This window comes from Lathamus discolor, chromosome 5, assembly GCF_037157495.1.
Source record: "Lathamus discolor isolate bLatDis1 chromosome 5, bLatDis1.hap1, whole genome shotgun sequence".
Classification (NCBI taxonomy): Eukaryota; Metazoa; Chordata; class Aves; order Psittaciformes; family Psittacidae; genus Lathamus; species Lathamus discolor.
Genome location: NC_088888.1, coordinates 47,521,328 through 47,542,587, shown reverse-complemented (window position 1 = coordinate 47,542,587; position 21,260 = coordinate 47,521,328). Strand labels below are relative to the sequence as shown.

Below are 21,260 nucleotides of genomic sequence, written 5' to 3'. Positions count from 1 at the left end.
GAGAGAGCCTTAAACTCCTCTTAGAAGACCTGCACCAGGAAGAGAGAACATGGAGCTGACTTTTATGTGATCATGTGAATGTTCTCCAATCATGGATGTAGCTCCATTGTTACTGCTTTACACTGGCTTAAATCCATCAATAAGAACTACACACTTCACAGCTAACGTTACAGAGAGTAAGACAAACATTTTTTGTGAGCTCGCTAAGGGTCTTCTAAATTTGCAGGAGGAGCACTGTGCGAGCATCTCCTTTACAGGATGGTATTAGGAAAGTGTAAACCATTCATTATAATGCACCTTCTATCAACCACTTTAGCATGAATCGTCATACTGAGTAAACAGGCTACAAATTGTATTTATGGCAGGGCTCAAAGTATCTCAGAAACTCAGAGAAACAAAAAAGCTATTAAATTAGGCAGGTTTGCACAACCCCTCACAGTACAAAAAGGTACTGAGCATCTAAACATTGCAATGTTAAGGTGAACATCATTCACCTAAACATTACAATGACTTACAGTATTTCTATACCAGCCCTGTTTTTTCACCCTAATGCATTTTAAACACAAAATAAAATGTAGATGCCTGCGAGTAAACAAGTTAATTCTATTGACAGTACAGGATTCGTCTTCACAACTTACTCTCAAGAGTAGTTGTTACCTCTTTCCTGGCCACCTTCTGTCCCATACAGCCTATCTAACAGAATAGCGGATCCAGCATCCCCCAAGCCATGCTCAGCTGGAGGAGATCAAGCACAGCAGAGTTGTGGCAGGAGCGGGAGCCCCAAGGTGCCATTGAGGAGGCTGTTTGCAGCTGGCCGCCTGCCAGGCGCTGCAGGCTACAAGGTGAAGAAGTGGACAAAGGCCACTGCTCAGCTGCTATAGTGACCTTCAACTATGCTGATCTGCAATGGGAATGCACCCCCTAGCCATGCTCGTGTTTCTAAACTGCATGCTTGCTGGCTATCTGCAACACTACAGTCACACATATGATAGAGAGCTTGCACACATGCACAGCCCATGTCCATAACGCACGAGGCCAACAAGTTCCTGTCAACCCCAGTCACACGGTGCCCAGCCAGTTATATAGCAGAAACGCTGCTGCTCTGTGCCCAGGGAGCGCAGCAACCACGTGTGCTCACCATGGTGTGCTGCATGGCTGTGAAAATCATACACACGGAGATAGAACTGCAAGCAATGTGAACTTCAGAGACCAGTTTAAAAACCCTCCCCTAATTCTTTTGGGACATCACAGTAATAAAAGACAATTGGAGTGAAACCCTCATTGATACAAGCTTTGGTATTGAACTGATGAGAAGGGCATTTATTTTCAGAGTTGGACAGTCAAAGGAATACTCCACATGCTGTAGTTTTTCGAGTATATAACAGAGATAGATTCTACTACACTGAAACACACGTGATAAGAGAAGAGGGCCCAGGCTCTTCTCCATATTCTCTGCGTACCTGTTTCTATCACACAGCTGCTCTCAAGTCTACAGTTTCCTGTGCAGTACAAAGTGCATACCACTTCCCCTACGGAAAAAAAAAAAAAAGAGGAGCCTTGCTTGCTCTTAATTGACGATGGAAATACTGTCATATTTTCCACTAGCCAAGCTTGAAACCATTACTGAACCAACCTTCATTAATTTTCCACAACATTTTGCAGAAATGTCAGGAAACAGCTGCACCAGAAATGATTAACTGTCCTTATCACTAGGGCTCCATTGGCCAGCTTCAAATTACATACGTTTTCTTCCTTCAAAATGCTGCATTCAGTGATGGCTTTTGTTATTTTTCAGTTGACTGTCTCAATACATCGCTTTCTCCTCAAAAGTATCTGATTACACAGGTTCAGTGGTGCACAGACATTTTACGACCGGTGGAAGAATTTGTACAGTTTGGAGCTGCATACTTCTAGGAAAAGACTGCTTCCTGCATATTGCTCAGCTGTGTCTTTCTTGGATCAAATTCAATGAAATTCACAACTTGCAGTCAAATTGTATTTGCCAGTCAGACTGAATTCATTACTCTGACACTCTTGTTGCTGCATTTTCTTGTTTCTTTCCTTTCCTGTCCTATTATTTTCCGTTCCCGTTTTCTCCCCCACACACACACACTCTCCCTCTCACCTCTCCTTAGAGCTATACCATGTGTCGAAACTTCTCATACAATGCCCTGTACATTTTCTGGCAAAAAACAAGTGGAACAGTATACATCATCATTCCAAACATGTGATCGCTGAGATGCTAGAAGGCTTGGTACAAAGTAAGAGTGCAGCCATCTGGAGATAACTGCTAGCATGGATCTGAGATTCCCAGCTGGCTGAGCCTTTGCAGTCTCAGAACTGTTTAGCAAAGCGTCCGTGAGCACGAGGCTCTGCTCACATGGATTTGCACAGGGTACTTACTGGGTATTATGCAATTTGTCAAAAATGTAGATTCTCCAGATTTCTGATAAGAACACAGCAACAAAAAGCAAGGTTCACAGGATTACTTTTAAAGACCAACACAGAATCACAGAATCACAGAATGGTTTGGGTTGGAAGGGACCTTAAAGATCATCTGGTTCCAACCCCCCTGCGATGGGCAGGGACACCTTCCACTAGATCAGGTTGCTCAAAGCCCTGTCTGACCTAGCCTTGAACAGTGCCAGGGATGGGGCAGCCACAGCTTCTCTGGACAACCTCTGCCAGTGCCTCACCACCCTCATAACATCACAACATTTCCTTCTTACAGCATGGCATGTTACAGTATTTCTGCATATATGGCACCGTCAGATTTGAAACTGCACTTATTCACTCTTTCACTCTTCTTCAGTGAAGATGTCTTCAATGAAGACATCTATGTCTTCATCGAAGCTGTAAGCCTTGAATTTTAGGCTTAGGTTATCTTCAGAGGGAAATACAGATGTGAAGAGATACATACATGTGTTGGAAGTTATGCAAAACGAATCCATTGAGTGTGATTCAGTGTCAATACTGCTATGACCTCTTGCCCCTAACAAAAGATAAGTTACTTGAAGAAATGACAGAGTCACATAAACACAGATTTACATAGGTGTTATTGTCCCTGCCCATGGTACTGGGTTGGAACTAAATGATCTTCAAAGTCCCTTCTGACCTAAACCATTCTGTGATTCAAAATGATTTGCCTTTCTTGCTTTTTAAATGGGTCCCATTATGTGCACTGCAACACACAATCCACACACAGCTCTGCTCAGAGCCAGCTGCTGAGGACCTCACTCTGTCCCAGGGCAACTCCTGCATGCCCTTAGGGCCTCCAGGAGGTGTACAGACATGCAGCCAGCACACCCACCTTGGATCACAGTGCTATTTAACTGGTGCAGTGCTGGCTCAAAAAAAAAAAGACACACATTTTTAAATTACTCTACCAAGATACTTGCTTAGATAGCAGAAATTGCAGTACACTATATTCTGCTTAAAATATGCGTAAGTATATATGGGTTCTATTTACAAGACATGAAATACTGCCAAAAGCGTCCAGGGCTTTTAGGATTCAATTTTACAACACGCAACGCTGAGTTTCTCCTTCACATTATCCTCATCTGTCTCTGTTCTAGTTTGAAAGCGGGAGCTTGTGCTGCCAGAGGATTTCAAGGGCCGTGTCCTTCCAACACAGGGCACGTCAATGTGCTGCCAGCTATCACACTGCCTGTGTGGCTGTGGCTGTGTGTGGCTGTGACTGTGGCCCTGTGTGGCTGCCGGCTGTGTGTGGCTGGTTGTGACTGTGGCCCTGTGTGGCTGTGGCTGCACAGGGCACGCAGCAGGCACAGACTGTGTCCAGCGGAAAACCGAAGCTCAGTTGTTAGGTTTCATGAACCAGCTCCTGACTGGGGTTTTGGGGGTACGGCGTTCCGCTGCTGCCCGAGGGGACAAGGGCCGCCAGCCGGCAGCTGCAGCAGACAGCAGCCCGCGGCGACCAGCGCCGCCGCCGTTCCCCCCGCCACCGGCCGCCCAGCAGGCGCGCACCCGCGGCGGCGCGCACCGCTCTCCGCAGCCGGCAGCCCCGCGGGCGCGCACCCGCAGAAGCGCGCACTGCTCCCCGCAGCCGGGCAGTGGAGCGGCGGGGCCGCGGGCAGCAGCAGCGCAGCGTCGGCGGCGATTCATGCCCGGGGGTGGGAAGGAGACTCGGAGCATCGGAGTCGCAGCGCCCATTTCTGCCACCTCCGGATGTTTTCGAGCGTCTTTCCTCCCGCCCGCAGGCTGTCAGGGCAGCAAATGAACCCGTTCTCCCACCACCCTGCCCGGCCACCTCTTGGACGCGGAGGAAGAAACATGTTTTTCCTCTCTCTGACTAATAGCGGGACAAGAAATGAGTGCTCTTGCTTCCCCCTGAGTTTCGGTGTCTTGAGCTTAAACTGCCGCGAATACAGCCGCCTCCTGTTCACACTGTCAGCAACGAGACGCAGTATCTGGGGGCAACGTTGTAACAAAAAGAGAGACCTTGAACTTTCTTCACCCTTTGCACAGTCATTTATTTTTAGCATCAGAGTTAGTGGTATTTTATGCTTGCTCGGCATTCACTTTCCCCAGGTATAAACAGCAAAAGGTTTCAGGCAGTAGGGAATTGGACCAGTATCTTCAAAGGATTCTCAGTCAAAATAAGGCAGCTAGTCCTCCACACCACAGCTTGTGCAATCTCACTCTGCTGCAAGCATCATTCCCTGCAGGGGTGCCTGGGACTGCTGGTTTGGCAGCATTGCATGCCCTGGTCTTCAGAGAAAATGTGCTTTCCTACCACCCCATATCTAGTGGTGGCATCAGACTGAGGGCTTTCACCTGTAAAGTAGGCAGTAATAGGGTTTAGTTTCTTAATGGGAGCCTTTTAATAGCTCACACAGTGTATTTACTACCTTATCAGTATTAAGTGCTTGCCTTAATATCCTTAGTACACAAAGTAGCAGTACATATTATCATAAGTACAATAACTTTGGTCTGAACTACGTTAATTGAGAGCATCTTTTCTAAAACTGAGTTGTTCCAAACAAAAAAGTAAAGCATGCCATTACATGGCTGGCTGACACATTACCAGGGAGAGTTCTCAGTGTACGAGAGAGCCACAGGAAGAAGGGCCCAATGCACAGAAGTACCATTAAGTTACACACTAATGAAACCTGAAAAATTCATGCTAAAAACCCATTCGAGAGGACGGCCACCATGCTCTTGTGTACCAAAGTTCTCAGTTTTCCACTTAAATCCTGCCTGGTGAGTCAGGACGTGGCCAGGTTTCTGTACTGCAGGAATAAGTATTCCATTACTCCTGCTTATAAATTTCACACGCTGTTAATGCTTCCCAAACTGGCAACAGAGCTCAGGGGTGCATGAGGACAGTTTGTTTTCCTGCTGAACTTTCAACATAAATTCCACAGGACCTCTGGCAGGGACGATGCCTTCTTTTTGTGCTGACACGGTTGTTGGTGACACCCCTGCTGACAGCCACCAGTTTGCACCCCTCTCACCCACCCATCTCTGATCCCAGGCTGTGTGGAAAGATCCTTGTTAGCTCTTAGACACTACATAAGGGAAAGACTGCCATGCAGATAGACAGATTCCATTGCAGGAACTTGGAGAGGAATCCATAAGAAGAGATACCCCATATAGCAACCACCCTGGACTGCAGAATATCTGGGATCAGTTCCAGGTTTGAGACAAGGCTCAGGGGATAGCCCATCTCAATTTAACCCTCTCCATTCTTTACTTCATATACAGAATGAAACATAGGCCCAACACCATTTACACAGTCCTGAAAAATCTGGGCGGTTTATCTCAAAATATGTTCTGCATTTACTTTGAACACTTTCTCCTGCGGTCATGGTACCAAATGGGAATCTCCAGTGTCTTCCTTATATGCTTAGATGCTATGATTGCAGATAAATATTGGATAACTAAAAAAAATAAAACAGAAGGCCAATGACAAGGATTAAACTTTTTGTCACTATTTCAAGCAAGTCTCATTAAATTCTGAGGGCTAACAATTCCCGTACAGAGAAGATTAGAGGAGATACTCAGTGCCTCAGGTCTCCTACTGCAACAAAATGAACTGTCGTGCTTGCAGGCACAGTTTTTGGGACAACATCAATGCGAAACCTGTCCAACCTGTGATTACCACTCCAAATAAACATGGAGCTCGAATGAGAAGATCAAAACAGACCTTTTCTTGACAAGATAAACTGGCTTCTGAACTACCTACTTGATGCCATAGTAAGACTGCTGTTGGGGATCCACTAACTTTAAGGTAGCTTGGGTGTTATTACACTGCAAAGTCAGCACCTTCGTAACTGCAGTTTCCATGTGCCAAAAATGTTCAAGACCCAGAGGAGTAAATAAACTCTGAATAGTACTGTTAACGCTGCACTTGAAATGGCAAGACGGTCAAGAGAAATCACCAACTTACACTTCAGGACAATCTACAAATAGAACAAAAAGCCCCCAATAAAACATTTCAGATATCAAACCCCCATCCACCATTTCATCTTGTATTTTTACAAGTACATTTTTCTCTTTATTTGGCCTAACAAGTATGCTCCCTGAATGCTTGATGTAAGAACTGCAGAGAGAAGGGAAAGCGGCAAACCAAAGCAAAGACAGCACCTTCAAGTGAATAAAAACATACCCTGTCCCAGAAAAGAAATGTTTCTGATTTCAACAAGAGCTGACTTCTGTTGCTAAAAAAGCACATGTAATCAGTATTTAAATAATAGTGACTTCCACGTTAACCCTTCTGAAGATGAAAAACTATTCACTCTGGCTCACTCCCTCAATCTCTTTCTTTGCTCTCCTACCTGGCTGCTGCCGTCAAAGGTGCAAGTGAGTAATGGTTCCAGTCGAGGCAATCTGGTTCACTGCTCCAGCAAATATGGCTGTTGACTCTCTCCTCCACCTATGTGGAAAACAAATAGAAAAGATTTTTTCAGGATTGTGATCAATTCAGTTTGCTGTTTGATTTTATATCCTAATTGACATTATGGCATTGGCTACATCCATAAGCATAAGAACCTCGGAAATTCAGTCACAGTCCTCCATGCTACTCAGGTCTTTTTCCCCCAGAGCAATGTGGCATCGGTTATCATCAGCTGTCCTATGGTTTCCTGTGGTTTGCTGTGGGCTAGAATACACATCAACTAATACATTCTGCGGTGAAAACAATACACATACAAGACCAAAAGGTACATACAATGATGTATTTCCAAACATGATGTATATAACAAGCAGTGTAAACACACAAAGCATGGCTTTGTAGTCTATTTACCTTTAGGGCTTGCAGTTCCAGGTGTTCTGCCTTATTTTGAAAACATCATACCCAAATCAGAATTTAAGAGCACTTCTTTTTTTAATTAAATGCAAATACTTTCCCGTTACTGAATCAGAGCAGTGCAATTCTCTTTCATTCTGCTTTTCTGTCTAGCACTGTGCTTTAAAAATGAGATCACCTCTAAAAATTCCCTTTCCACATGATGCAAGTCTGTTTTAGAAAATAAGTTATTAGTGTACACTGTGAAAATCACTCATACGCCTTAAGTCTCTCCTTATATGTGACAGTACTCTGAGAAAGACCACAAAAAGGCACTTTCTACATACAAAAGACCTTCTGTAGGCATGTATGAAGGAGCAGATACACATAGGTGCGTCCAAGGCCCAGAACACCAGGAAATGTGTTCATTAATGTGTTTGTTAGATGTGTTAGACAGCTGCAGGCTGCCCTATTTGCACCTGGAAGAGCAGGGTTCTGGAATACATGGAGGCTACCCTTAATCAGGGCATACAGACAATGCACCAGTAACTGGAAACTCCTATCTATATTGTGCATAATAGAGCTGACTGAAATGCCCATCTCATTAATACCGAGACAACAAACCTGCAGTGATCTTCTAGTGACCACATACTCGAAGGCTCTGCCTATTCTGAGTCCACTGAAGACAGGTGTGAACACATAGAAAACCACAGTGTGCAATTTGCCCAGGCTTTCTTTCAGGTTTGCCTGTGTACTTGAATGTCCACATGTGAGATGCCACCCCAGATGACATGACATGGATGGGCAATGTGTGGGCATCCCAGGGCTGATGTGTAGCATCCCAGGGGAGTACAAGGTCCCAGCAAGAAGTGTAGCTCGTATTGTCCCTTCTCTTGCTCTTTGCCCTGGCCATGATGCTGAGCCCTGGCTGGCCACCATCTCGGGGCAGTCAGGTCACTGCAGCAGGAGAAGATACCTGCTTCTCAAGGGCTTACAAGTGTCACGGCAGAGGAGCATGCCAGAGGACAGGAAAACTCAAATGTAGCACACTAGATTTGCAGATCCGTGCTCATGGCCTGACCATACTGGCACTGAAGCCAACAGCAAACCTCCCTCTGCTTCCAGCAAGTACAATTGCTGCTCGTATTGCCCCACGCACAGGGAAAAGCCTGTCCATTGTGGGGTGGGCAACGCACAGCACTTCCACTGCTAGCAAGCTGCAGCTGTGAGCTGCTGAAAACAGGGTGCCAAAAGCTGAAGGATAAAGTACGCCTGGAATCAGTTAGCAGTAAAAAGTATACGCTTACAGGTTTGGGGTTTTTTTTCCTGTCATGTTTGCTATCAGCAACAAAACCAAATAGCAAATGATAATGTGTTACTGACCGGCAATGTCAACAGTGGTCTATACAGGCATCTGAGTATATAAAATAACATATGCTCTGGCTCCAGACCCCAACACTTTGTCACACAAATATACAGCTTTCTAGGAAATGAGCTGGGTGTGGAGCCAGGAACCACATTTGAACCTTTGAGCAGACAGGGCCCAATACGGTTTTCATCTGTGGGTGAAACCTTGGCATGGCTGGACTCAAGGGCAAAATTCTGTTTTTAGAAGGACCAGTATTTCACTCACTACTTCTACAACTGGCCTGAGAAAAGTTCCACTCAAAGAGCAAAGCGAAAGCAATAGCAAAAGAGAAGTCAGGAGTCCTTACTGTTCCATCCTTCCATAGGAGCTAGAGGTGCTCTGGATTGTAGCATCCTCTCCCTGGTGTGGCATGGACACCTTCCAGACCTCAAGCAAGTCAGCAGATGCCTTCACAGGCCTAACTGACTTTAGTAACGTTGGCTACACTTGCACTCAGTCATTTTTAATTAACATGCATTGTGAATCACTTTATCTGATCCTCAGCCCAAAGACAAGGGTCTTTATTTCCATTTACGGTAAATCCTCTGTATAGCACTCTGGCAGGAGCAGAGGAGGCTTTCATGAAAAGAGAATAAAGCCTTAAGTGAAAGATGTCATTTAGGAAACAAAATCACACTGCTGCTGCTCCAGCTACATAAAGAGTATTTAAACTAAAATCCATGAGGATCATTATATTCCATTTTCCCTAATTTCTTTTTTTAGCTCTTAACTGATGGGAGCCAGCATCTTCCCTCTCACTTTGGTAGCCTCACTGTCTTCCAGTGTTTCTCAAAGGATTCCTTAGCCTCTGACCCAAGTGTGAAAGACTCTCCCTGATTTCAGTGAAGACTGGATCAATTTCTGAGTCGTTCAGGAGTTACTTAATTGCTACTCACAATTAGGCAAAAACTATCCAGAGCAGTTCTGTGATTTTGTCCAGGCACTACTACTGCAGCTCCTTACTAACCTACCATCTTACAGGAACACTGGCGCTAGCAAACAGGATGTGGTCTGAGGGAACAGCCAAGCTACAGAGTCTCTAACAACCCCAAATACTGCATGTGTCATCAAGCAGGATTTTACTGCCAGTTAGAGCTCCCAGAGGCATTGTAGTGATACTAAAACCAGGAACTTTTAATTTGCTTTTATCACCGCGTTAGTAAAAATTTGTGCAGTCCTTGGATCTTTGGCAGCAAAAGGAAACAAGTGTGCCTTCAGCAACTGCCCACCAAAGGCAGAATGCAATGCAACCACCGCTGCTGAGCACTTGCTAGTATTTGGTCATATCTGGTCATGACTCTCCACATCTGCTGCACTTCTTTGCCAGCCATGGAGTCTAAGATTAAACAAGCACATCAAAAGGGAAATGAGAGTATGAGAAGCATGGCATGCCTTACTGCTTGGAAGAGGTTTTATTCAATCTGAACTTTGTATCTCAGACACTCAAGGATTAGCCTATTACACAGGACCTGGAAACACATAGGCAGAAGTGCTCTGATAATGACTCTTACACCATCTGCTTTTGAAAGACTGCTAGCTTCTCCCTTGGCAACTCCCATAATCATTTCGTTACTGTAAAACTACACCTTCAGTGGTGTAACAAAAATGTAGCAATAGGCATCGGCACCATCTGACCATAAAGATTAATTCATTTCATGGATCAACAAGACGGACTTTGTTTTATGTTACTTCTTATATACCTGTTACACCGACACTGTAAGGTCAGTTGGGAGTAGGAGAGCGACAGGGAAATTCCTGTGCTCTGTACAAGGTAAAAACATCAGAAGTCTCACGTGTATTTTAATCAGAAACTAAAGTTTAAGGAAAGCAATTGGATATTTATTTTACTGATAATTAGTTAACTGGCTTACAGCAGGTAGCATTCCAGCACAGACTGAACCTTACCATGGTTTGCGAATTTACCTAAAGACTCCATTTGACCAGGTCTATAAGAAACCCAGGTGCCATTCAAATTACAGCCAGGATCCAGGGTTATATAGGATAATTAGTACCAAAGAAGAGCCAGGCAATACAAGAAGACAAATATGCACACTTCTGTAGTGTACCACCTAAGGGCTTGAATTCATGACTGGTAACTCAAAGCAGTGAGGCTACATGCAAATCTCCCACTTCTCCATGGGTTCAAATCCCCCTTTATCAATGTTGTCTTACTAAATACAATGGATTGACCATGCAAGCTTCTGTACTCTAGTATTTAGAGACTGTGAATCCAGTCTGTGTGGATTTCTAATGCTCTCTTTGCCCCCTTTCTCCCTTCCAAACACAGGAAGTCTGGAGAACTCTGTGAATTATAGTCTGTAATGGGAGAAGTAAGAAGTCTAAAATTTGCTTGATTGCAGCTATGATGCATTAAGCTCAAGGCATCAATCTCAATCTCAGTACTTTTCTCTGAATAGGCAATATTTTACAGTTATAACTTTCTAAACAAAGCACAATTTATTATACACACAATTTGATAGCTATAGCAGCCAAGACAAGAAGCAAAAATGTCTTCCTACTTGAGAAAGGTAAAAGCAATGTCATACTTTAAATTGACTTCATATGATCAACGGCAGAACACTATCATTTGAGAAATGGCATTCATATCCAGATCAAATACAATCATACCATATGCAATTGAATTTGGAAAAAGTGGAAAAAAAAACTATTGCCATTACTTTACCGGTGTTCTTAACGTGTTCACACAAATCATCTGTGAACAGAGGAATTAAAATACTTACAGTGTCTCTACCTTTGCCCTCTTAATTCCAGGTAATTCTGGCAGCTCTCAATACTGCAGAAATGTTTTCCTACAAGCAGTTTGATGAAATTAATGGATTAAATCTTGAACTGGGAATTAAGACCTTGGGCCCACTGTAGGAGAGGATCTGGTTCGAGACCATCTTAAAAACCTGAACATACACAACTCCATGGGACCTGATGAAATCCACCTGTGGGTCCTGAAGGAGCTGGCAAATGAAGTTGCTAAGCCACTGGCCATCACATTTGAAAAATCATGGCAGTCAGGTGAAGTTCCTGACAACTGGAAAAAGGGAAATATAACCCCCATTTTCAAGAAGGGGAAAATGGATGACCCAGGGAATTACAGACCAGTCAGTCTCACCTCTGTGCCTGGTAAAATCTTGGAGCACATTCTCCTGGAAGGCATGCTAAGGCACATGAAGAACAACAAGGTGCTTGGTGACAGCCAGCATGGCTTCACTAAGGGGAAATCCTGCCTGACCGATTTGGTGGCCTTCTATGATGGGGCTACAGAACTCATAAACAGGGGTAGAGCAGTTGATTTCATCTACATGGACTTGTGCAAAGCGTTCGACACTGTCCCACTGTCCCGCACGACATCCTTGTCTCTAAATTGGAGAGACATTAATTTGATGGATGGGCCACTCAGTGGATAAAGAACTGGCTGGACGGCTGCATGCAGAGTTGTGGTCAATGGCTCAATATCAAACTGGAGACCAGTAACGAGTGGTGTCCCTCAGGGATCAGTGTTGGGACAGGTCTTGTTCAACGTCTTTGTCAGTGACATGGACAGTGGGATTGAGTGCGCCCTTAGCAAGTTTGCTGATGACACCAAGCTGTGTGGTTCGGTTGATACGCTGGAGGGAAGGGATGCCATCCAGAGGGACCTTGACACGCTTGTGAGGTGGGTTCATGCCAGCCTCATGAATTTTAACCACGACAAGTGCAAGGTCCTACACCTGGGTCAGAACAATCCCAGGCACAGCTACAGATTGGGCAGAGAAGAGATTCAGAGCAGCCCTGCAGAGAAGGACTTGGGGGTGCTGGTCGATGAGAAAGTGAACATGAGCCGGCTGCAGTGTGCGCTCGCAGCCCAGAAAGCCAACGGTATCCTGGGCTGCATCAAAAGGAGCGTGACCAGCAGGTCGAAGGAGGTGATCCTGCCCCTCTACTCTGCTCTCCTGAGACCTCACCTGGAGTATTGAGTGCAGTTCTGGTGTCCTCAACATAAAAAGGACATGGAACTGCTGGAACAAGTCCAGAGTAGGGCCACGAGGATGATCAGGGGACTGGAGCACCTCCCGTATGAAGACAGGCTGAGAAAGTTGGGGCTGTTCAGCCTGGAGAAGAGAAGGCTGCGTGGGGACCTCATAGCAGCCTTCTAGTATCTGAAGGGGGCCTATAGGGATGCTGGGGAGGGACTCTTCGTCAGGGACTGTAGTGACAGAACAAGGGGTAACGGGTTAAAACTTAAACAGGGGAAGTTTAGATTGGATATAAGGAGGAAATTCTTTCCTGTTAGGGTGGTGAGGCACTGGAATCGGTTGCCCAGGGAGGTTGTGAGTGCTCCACCCCTGGCGGTGCTCAAAGCCAGGTTGGACAAAGCCTTGGGTGGGATGGTTTAGCGTGAGGTGTCCCTGCCCATGGCAGGGGGGTTGGAACTAGATGATCTTGAGGTCCTTTCCAACCCTAACTATTCTATGATTCTAACTACCTCCAAAGCTAAAGGGATGTAATTTATTTTTTTAATCAAATGTGTCTAAGCTGTAAACATTTTTGTCTTCATTACTAGAACCAAAAGACATCTAAAGCCTAATTTATGTTTCCAGGCTTTATGCTTTTGTTGTTTTCCACATTTTTCTCAATAGGAGCAGGGGAGCCCATTTAAGTTTTGTTTATTGGCAGCTTCTTTTCATTTTGGTATCCTGCAGCCTAACACCATATTACAGATCTGGAAGTAAAGAGCACCAAGATATCTTTGTAAAAATTTAACTTGCTGAAATTTATACAACTGTGAATTAATATGCATATATGCATGTGTGTATATGTACATAAATATATGTATGTATATATGCATATATGCCTATGTATACACACAATATGAATAAAAATAGCCCTATTTACTAACACATGTGCGTGTCAGTAGAGCTGGTTTTACTGTCTCAGGCTCTGTAGAAAGCTAGCAGTCATAACAAAATTTACGTAAAAGATGTGTCATGCCAAATGACTTTCGGAACATCACCTATGATCTTTGTTTACTTTACACATATGTGATTCACGTCATTAAAATCAAGTACACAAATTCTTCTTTGGATCCTCCCTACATTGCATCCTCTACCCCCAGAGCCCACTCTGCACCAGAGCTTATTTTGCTGCCACCACTGGAACTATGATTTTGGGTTACTTTATTTTCACTTCAGCCAGGAGCTAAATAAGCAAGAGAACATCCCCCTAAGTATAGAGCCATAACCTCACTGAAAATAACAGTTTAGACACTGCCAACTGAGCTCAGTGCCCTCACTAACCAGGTTTGATGCTTTTAGACAATGGTCAGGCTGACAATTGACAGTGTCCACATAAACACATTGCCCAACCTATTTGCCTAGCCTGCGGTTGCCAGAAGAGGGCTGATTGTGCAGGCAGCTGGCACCAAGATGAGAGAACATCTGGCCATCCCCTGAGAGTGGGCAGAAAGGCAAAAACATCAGGTCTCTGCCAAACCCAAGATAAGATTCCAGGTAAAGCTTATGCTCTATGCGATCCAGCAAAATCACCATGAGGAAACTCCTACACCAAGTGCCTTGGCTTTCCTTCCCTCTTTGAATGACTACCCTGCTGTGCACTGGGAAAAACCAGAACAACCAGGCGCACAGTGAAGAAACTGAGGCAGAGTCACTCACAGCTGCCAAGCAGACAGGCTGCAATGCGGCAGGTGTCCTACAAGCCCATGACATTCACTTGAGTTGTCAGAATTATCTACATCTCCCTGGAAAAACCATCACAAGTCCAAGCTCATGGCAGATCACGGCAGCAGCACTGGTCTGTCTCTGTGGTAGAAGAAAGTTAACTGGCTCCTGAGGAGCTGGCAACTAGTCAGACATGCAGGACACCAGAAGGGAAGTGTGATGCATGGGAACAATAATCTAAGGACTTGAGGTCTGTTTATAGAGTTTTGGTTGTTGTTACCTGCAAAATCTAGGCCAATGTTCTTTATAAAATAAAACTAAGATCTCAGTGACACTGGTGTTAAATCAAAGCACAGACTTTATTCAAGGCACTCTGGATTTGCGTCAGACAAACTGAGATCAGTCTCTTGACACTATGTTCCTGGTTGAAGAGACAGCTTGTATAGTATGGGATACACTACCGTCATTGCAGGTCGGCAGGCACATCAAAGTGCCATCACTGGCAGCTGTTTGTCTTAAACAGCTGGATGGACCACCAAAACACCTCTGACCACACACTCTGTTAGCTCGTCTGCTGGGTGCTGTGTGACTCCTTTACAAAGAGGTGAGTGTCCTACCGCACTATCCCTTGCTATTGCCACACCTGGAAAGGGACTGTTTAAAGTGTCTTCCTTTCCAGCACCTCCGAGCTGGTGCTCCACATCTAAAGACAGACAAGAGAAAGGCAGCAGTGGAGTCCCTGGTCCTCCTCAGCGAGGCAAGCTCCCCAGGCACTGATGTCACCCTGCTCTTGGTGTGTGCTCAGTAAGTCAGTGTCATGAGCGTGGGTCCTATCCATACATGGCAGGCTGGAGGAGCAATGACCTCAAACTGCACTTCTAATCCAGGGGGCGTTGCCCAAACACAGCGTTTGAGTTTGATGCATGAAGCGCAGAGATATTTTCAGCTCCTGAATCACTTTTGGCTCCGCAGCTAACTTGAACTTCTCCTTAGTTTTGTTCGCAGTTTTTCACCTTCTGCAATCACCACTGACTCCCGCAGAAACAAAACGAGCGCGCATGTTACAGGAAATAACCCCAAACGGTCATAAATAGGAAGATCTTTTAAAAATCACTTTTATTTTAATACCTTCTATTTTATTCTCTTGCATGTGTGGAGGAGTAGAGTTAAACAAATTACTAATAGATTAGTGGTGCATCACAAATGTCTGGTTTATTTCATGGTCTAAATATATGCTTTTAAATGCTGCCAGTGAATGTTTTCTAATGATTTTGGTGTCAAACACAAGAATGAAACAGTCTGAAAAATGAGGCAATGCAAACAGTCAGCCTGGATACAGCTACAGGAGAGCTTTTAGCTATATATTCCTATAGCTGAAGCAAAAATACTTCGCTGTACTGATCCCATGAAATCATACTGACTTGACCACAACTCACAACCATAATTTGAAACTGACGGTAAGGAGAAAGCAAAACTTCACCTGACATTACAAAGACAACAATTCTTAATTGGCACATCCTGCCAATTACAAGTGCATCACCTCTGCCGCTGCAGCCTGAGTCTGCTCTCACTGGATTCAACGGGAAAGCTCCAGCAGACAAATTATGCAGCCTCAGCCACAGCTGAGCAAGTCATTTAAGCATATGCTTAATTCTGTCTCTCATCAGTAAAGCCAATTCAGCAAAGCAAAGCGTGTGCTCAAGTCAGAAGTGAACAGGGAACATGCATCTTTCTGAATATGGGTTTTTCGCACATTGAGGATGTTGCACAAAACTTCCCTTGATTTCCTTTAGAACTCATCATGCTGGAAGAAGATAGAATTCAGCTGTTTATCATATTGTCACTTATGCACGTAAACTATTGATATTTTTAACTCATCCATAGACTGGTTACACACACACCAAAAAAAAGGGCATCGGATATATCCTTGGAGTGGACAGAGACATACACATACTACCCATGTAGTAGGTCTGTATGGACCACAGAAGTGGAAAGAGGTAACACAGAAAAGATGAGGTAAGGAGCTACGATAGGAAATCCCGTACATCCAAAACTGCTGATGAGTCTCTCTGAGCCTTTTCACAGAGTTAATTGGGAGATTTCTCATCCCCTAGAAAGACTGGAAAATGATCAGCTCCTCTGTTTCTGTTTCCTTCCTATGGGAATGAGGAAAGAGTAGCGATAATGAACACACTGCTTTGTTAAGGAATGTTGCTCTTTCCTTGATGCACTGAAGTAACCGGGCAGCCTCTAAAGTCATCTGAAACTTTTTCTTTTCCTTTAAATTTTCCTTGGCCTTTTATCAAGCAAGAGACAACTGCCAGGCAAGCACGAATCCCCAGAGCATTCCTTGACTGCAGACAAGTGAGAAAAGAAAAGCTCACTGCAAACAGCAGGGCTGTAACCAGTCACTGGGAATTATGCTTAGCAGCAGGCTGCACCACTCACCTACCTCTGCCCTTCTCCCCAGGTGAAGGAGCCTTATCTACCTTTGCATTTCATCTCAGAGATCAGGAATCAATTACAAACCCACGGGGCTGCCCTAAATTATGCTCAGCTGCCTGAGGCTGCTTCCTCCTAAATGCATCCCCCCCGGCAAAAGGTGGGGTAGGGGCATGGGGAGGAGAGCACTGGGGGCCAGGTTCTACCTGTTCTTCAGCTCTTCCAGGCTGCTGGGATGGCCAGAGCGGGGTCAACCCTCTGATTTGTTCTCTGTTTGAGATAACAATCTGCCCCTGCCCCAAAGGCACTGCGAGCTGTAAGAGTATAAATGTTTGCAGAAAATTAAACAACTCTAGCAAAATACACATTATGCAAACATCTCCTCTCTTCCCAGATGACACAACATGGAGCACCAAGCACAAACAAAAACCAACCAAACAAAGCACAGAGGCTTTGTTGGGGAAAATAAAAATCATTTAGCAAAGAGCTTCTCTGCTCTCCTTATAGCCATTAGGACAGTGATAATGCTGAAATGGCTGGCCAGCCCTGAAAATTGGATAAACTGAGACACAGAAGAGACAATTGAAAGCAAGGAGACAGACAGCAAAAATAAGTGAGACAACAGATGGAAAGCAGAAATGCAATGTCTAAACTGCAGCTGTAATTCTGCTAGTAACAAGCACGTTTAAGCACAGTTTGGTCTGCTTTCCTATTCTGGAGAGGGCAAGAGTTTCCTTTCAAAAATCCCCATTTTGTAATCCAAACTGCTGTGGGTTCGGTTCTCCCCACAGAGGTTTGTGGGACAGGGGAACTATTTTTCTCCATACCTGGGAGTAAAACCACACATCTAAGAAAGGGTAAAATTCTGCCACCCTCTGATGTCCTAGCTGTCCTAGTACTGTTGAGGGTGAAGAGGGGAGTCACATCACTAGAATCTATATCCACAAGTGTAAGAAAGCTGTGTTTTAGTTGCTGCTCTCCAGGGTCAGTCACAGGAATTGTTCACAGCTCTCCTCCCATAGCAGTGTGGGTTCCTTAGCCTTTCTCCTTTACTAGCATGACTGTTACAACTAGGCCGGAAAAGGGTAGTTACTGTTCTAGCAACGCTTTCATAGACTAATTTGGCAATTTTCTAGCAGGGCTTTAGTATAACACGCTAGTATGGGAAAGAAAGATTTCCACATTGGCCAAAGAAACAGTTGTGGCAAGACTACCTATTTTTAACACAGCTTATTCCTAGCACTATTTCAGACACAGTCTTTTCTCTCCCATCTGTTGACACAGTTGTTTTGTTTCTTTAAAGACACAGTTGTCTGCCTCTTGGGGGAAAAATAAACCACAACACACCTTCAATTGTTGCAGAAAAAAACCTATGAAAAACATGACATGAAACCCAATCGAACAGTGATCTGTTCGAAAGGTAATGCTGGCAAAGCTTTATGACTGAAACATAGAGCAATTCTTCGGATGCCTCTTAAAATTTACATCAGGTTTTGGCTTCTGTGGCATTTTAAGTGGGACTGTGTATTTTTAAAATTCGAATCCGGTATACTGAACAGCCAAGATGGTTTATTGATCTAAGGAGTCTGGCTGCAAACCTGCCATCGGAGCGACATACGGGTCTGCTCGGGGAGAATGCTGCACGGAAGCACAGAGCAAGATGCAAATGCTTTCTGAAAAGAAGGAAAATGTAATGAGAGGAGCAAGGGGAAAAACCCAAACTGCGAAGTCTGATAAAAAGTAAACTGGTATAACAGGACAAAACATTAAGCAATCCCTCTGACACTTGGGTTGCCAGGCTGTTTCCTCTGATTTTTGATGATAATTTTTTCCTCATTGGACAGCTGGAGTTCATGGTTATGATCCCCCAGGCAATCTGAAAACCTTATCTCCTCTCAAAGGCATTTCAGGCAGCTTGAGAGTTTGTAGGTGGAAGCAAATAAAACTGAAGCACGGCTGAGGTGGGACCGCTTTTGTAAACTAAAGCAACCTCAGTTCTCGTAGGACAGCCTATTTGCTGGGAAAGTTGCAGTATGAAAAGCTGATATATTAAAGGTCAAGACTCCAATATAGAGCAGACTCATCTGTATTGTGTTTTAATTTCTTTTTACATTGAGAGGTACCTAGGGACCCAAAGAGGTGACAGAAAGATAAATCATGCATGACAAACTGGAACAGAAGACAAGGCTATATCCAGAATACGATAGCTCTGCTGGTACAGCTGTCCTAGCAAACTGTACTGACAGTGTGTTCCCAGCACAGCCTTCATTCATACCAGCAAAACTGTGCTATATGCTGGCACAGATTTTCCCTGAAGTGCCTCTTCCAGCAAGCAAAGCAAGCAAAAAGTGTCTCAGTAAAAGCAAAGGCTTGTCCTAAGTGTATCTACCGTGAGAGCTTTTGTGTCAGTCTGGGATCAAGTCAGGGATCAAGTCAAGGACCAAGCCTTTTTACACCTTTGGCCAAGACAGATATAACAGCAAAAATCTGTAAAATAGGCATTTTCTTCCTTTGACTCGAGTGAGAAGTCCTTTGCACACATTTCAATACTGGCTTCTGCCACAAATGGGCATCTTACCTTCTCATTCACTTCTGCAGAAATGCAGAGACGAGAAAAATCACACTACACATGCCCTGACTGGAAAGGTTACGGTATTTCCACAAGCAAAAGACGTCTTCAGCATGCCTACCACTGACTCCAGCTGCTGCTCCACCACCGTTTTGAGGGAAGAAGCGCAGCCACCCAGCCTTGCCCACAGCAGTGAGTCTCAGCCTGGGCTGGGTGCCCTTCCAAGGGCTGTGGGAAGGAGGAAGCAGACAATGGACCTGGTGCAGAGAGGTCCACGATGTACAGTGACATGGGAAAAATAATGCCAAACCAAGTGCCTGGGACTACGTGGGCAGCTTTAAGAAAACAACCAAATTCACTAAGATGATGAAAACTACAGCTTATTTAAGATGCATTTTAAAAGGAATTTGTGGATGTGCTTTCAGGAGCTATGTGAAAAGATATTTTCCAGGTGTGCTACATGGTCACAATCACCTAAGTGATTTAAAATTTTAACACTGTTGTCTGTGATTTTCATAAGAGAACAGGCAGTGACTTTAACGTGCCCTTGAGGAAATTAAGATCAGTGAGGGATCTGGCAGAATATTCATATATGGCCTTCAGCCTGTTAAAAGGGCTTACCTGCTTACCTGCCTTTGGATTGGCAATGTCTAGAGCTGCGGTACTTGGCCACCCGGCATTATCTAACTTCTTTACAAGGCATGCAGTACGTATTTCTAGAAGGCTGGACCTACTCCAGGTTTCCATGGACAGGAAGCTTGAAGGTTTGGGATTAAAACGGCAGGAGGCTGAAAAGAAAATTGAGGACCTGGAAATAACAACTGATGGTCCTGACGTAATCATCACTGAGAACACTGCAGCTCTGAAAAATGCAATCAACAGCCTGGAGAATAATCTCAGATAAAAGGATAGGGTTTGGAGGACAGTGGAAAGCTCCTGCAAGTACAGTTAAAAACCAGGTTCTGATAGACTTTTGCGTATGCATTTCAACCAGTTCTCCACAGCATCATGTAGGGAAAACACACAATACAAAAACTTGTAGATATTCGATCTACTCCAGCATGCCTCATTTAAAAGAAAACTGCTGTTGGCTAAGCCATGTGACAGAAGCTCTCTTCTTCCTCTAGCTGTGGAAGCTGAAGGTGCTCCTGCTGGCTGGAGGCTCGTGTTTCCTACTTCAGTCAATGTGACCCCACCACTGACCTTCAACCAAAGCCAACCCAGATGGCTCTACCCGGATTAAGAAACAGAGCACTTCCACAGCTCTTCCACAAGTAGACTGGTGGAGTAGTAATTTCTAACCAGCAAGCAACGGTGACCCATCGGCAAAGTGTTATCTTCAACCTTGCAGCCCCTTGCAAAAGCAGCAAAAGCAGCACCTGTCCAATACCTGAGCTCTTGCAGCATAAATGGTTATTGAAAAGGCAAAATGGGAAGTTTAAATTTCTGTAGTACTACAGTACTAGCTGAAGAAATAAGCTAACCAGCAACCCCACTGAACTTAAAGGCCTTAAGTAACAATTATCCATGATGCACTACTTGACAGTAGACTCGTTACTTTAGGGCAGATATACAGGCTTTATCCTAAATTTTCAGGACTTGTGAATGTTGTTGTGGGCCAACTACCACCCTGATATCCTTTTGTGATGGTCAAGACAACCAACTCAGAATAAAATAGATTCCATTACAGTGTACTAAAGTGATCCCTCTCTAAATTACCTTTATTTACTATCCCCAGAAAGGTCACTAAAAGCAATATATTTTTAAAGGATAAAATTACTGACCTTTCAAACACAAATGGCAATGAAGGTGAGCAGAGCCTCCACTGAATTTATTCATGCTTGTGTCCAAAAATCAGGTGCCAGCTCACATGGATACCCTTATCACTAAATGACAGAAAGAGGACTTATGGCTGACTTAAAGAGA

The 21,260-nt window shown here is 44.4% G+C and overlaps 1 protein-coding gene across 6 annotated transcripts in view; it reads right to left on the bottom strand.

Moving 5' to 3' along the window:
• Nucleotides 1-21,260, bottom strand: part of HIVEP2 (HIVEP zinc finger 2) — a 146,835-nt gene that overhangs the window by 46,202 nt on the left and 79,373 nt on the right. For 5 of the 6 annotated variants that reach the window (XM_065680695.1, XM_065680697.1, XM_065680698.1 and 2 more), the window contains one exon: nt 6,798-6,895. The gene's annotated coding sequence lies outside the window, so the exon portion shown is untranslated. Of the gene's footprint in view, nt 1-6,797; nt 6,896-19,955; nt 20,123-21,260 lie in introns of all 6 variants that reach the window. The other variant, XM_065680696.1, reaches the window with a different exon arrangement.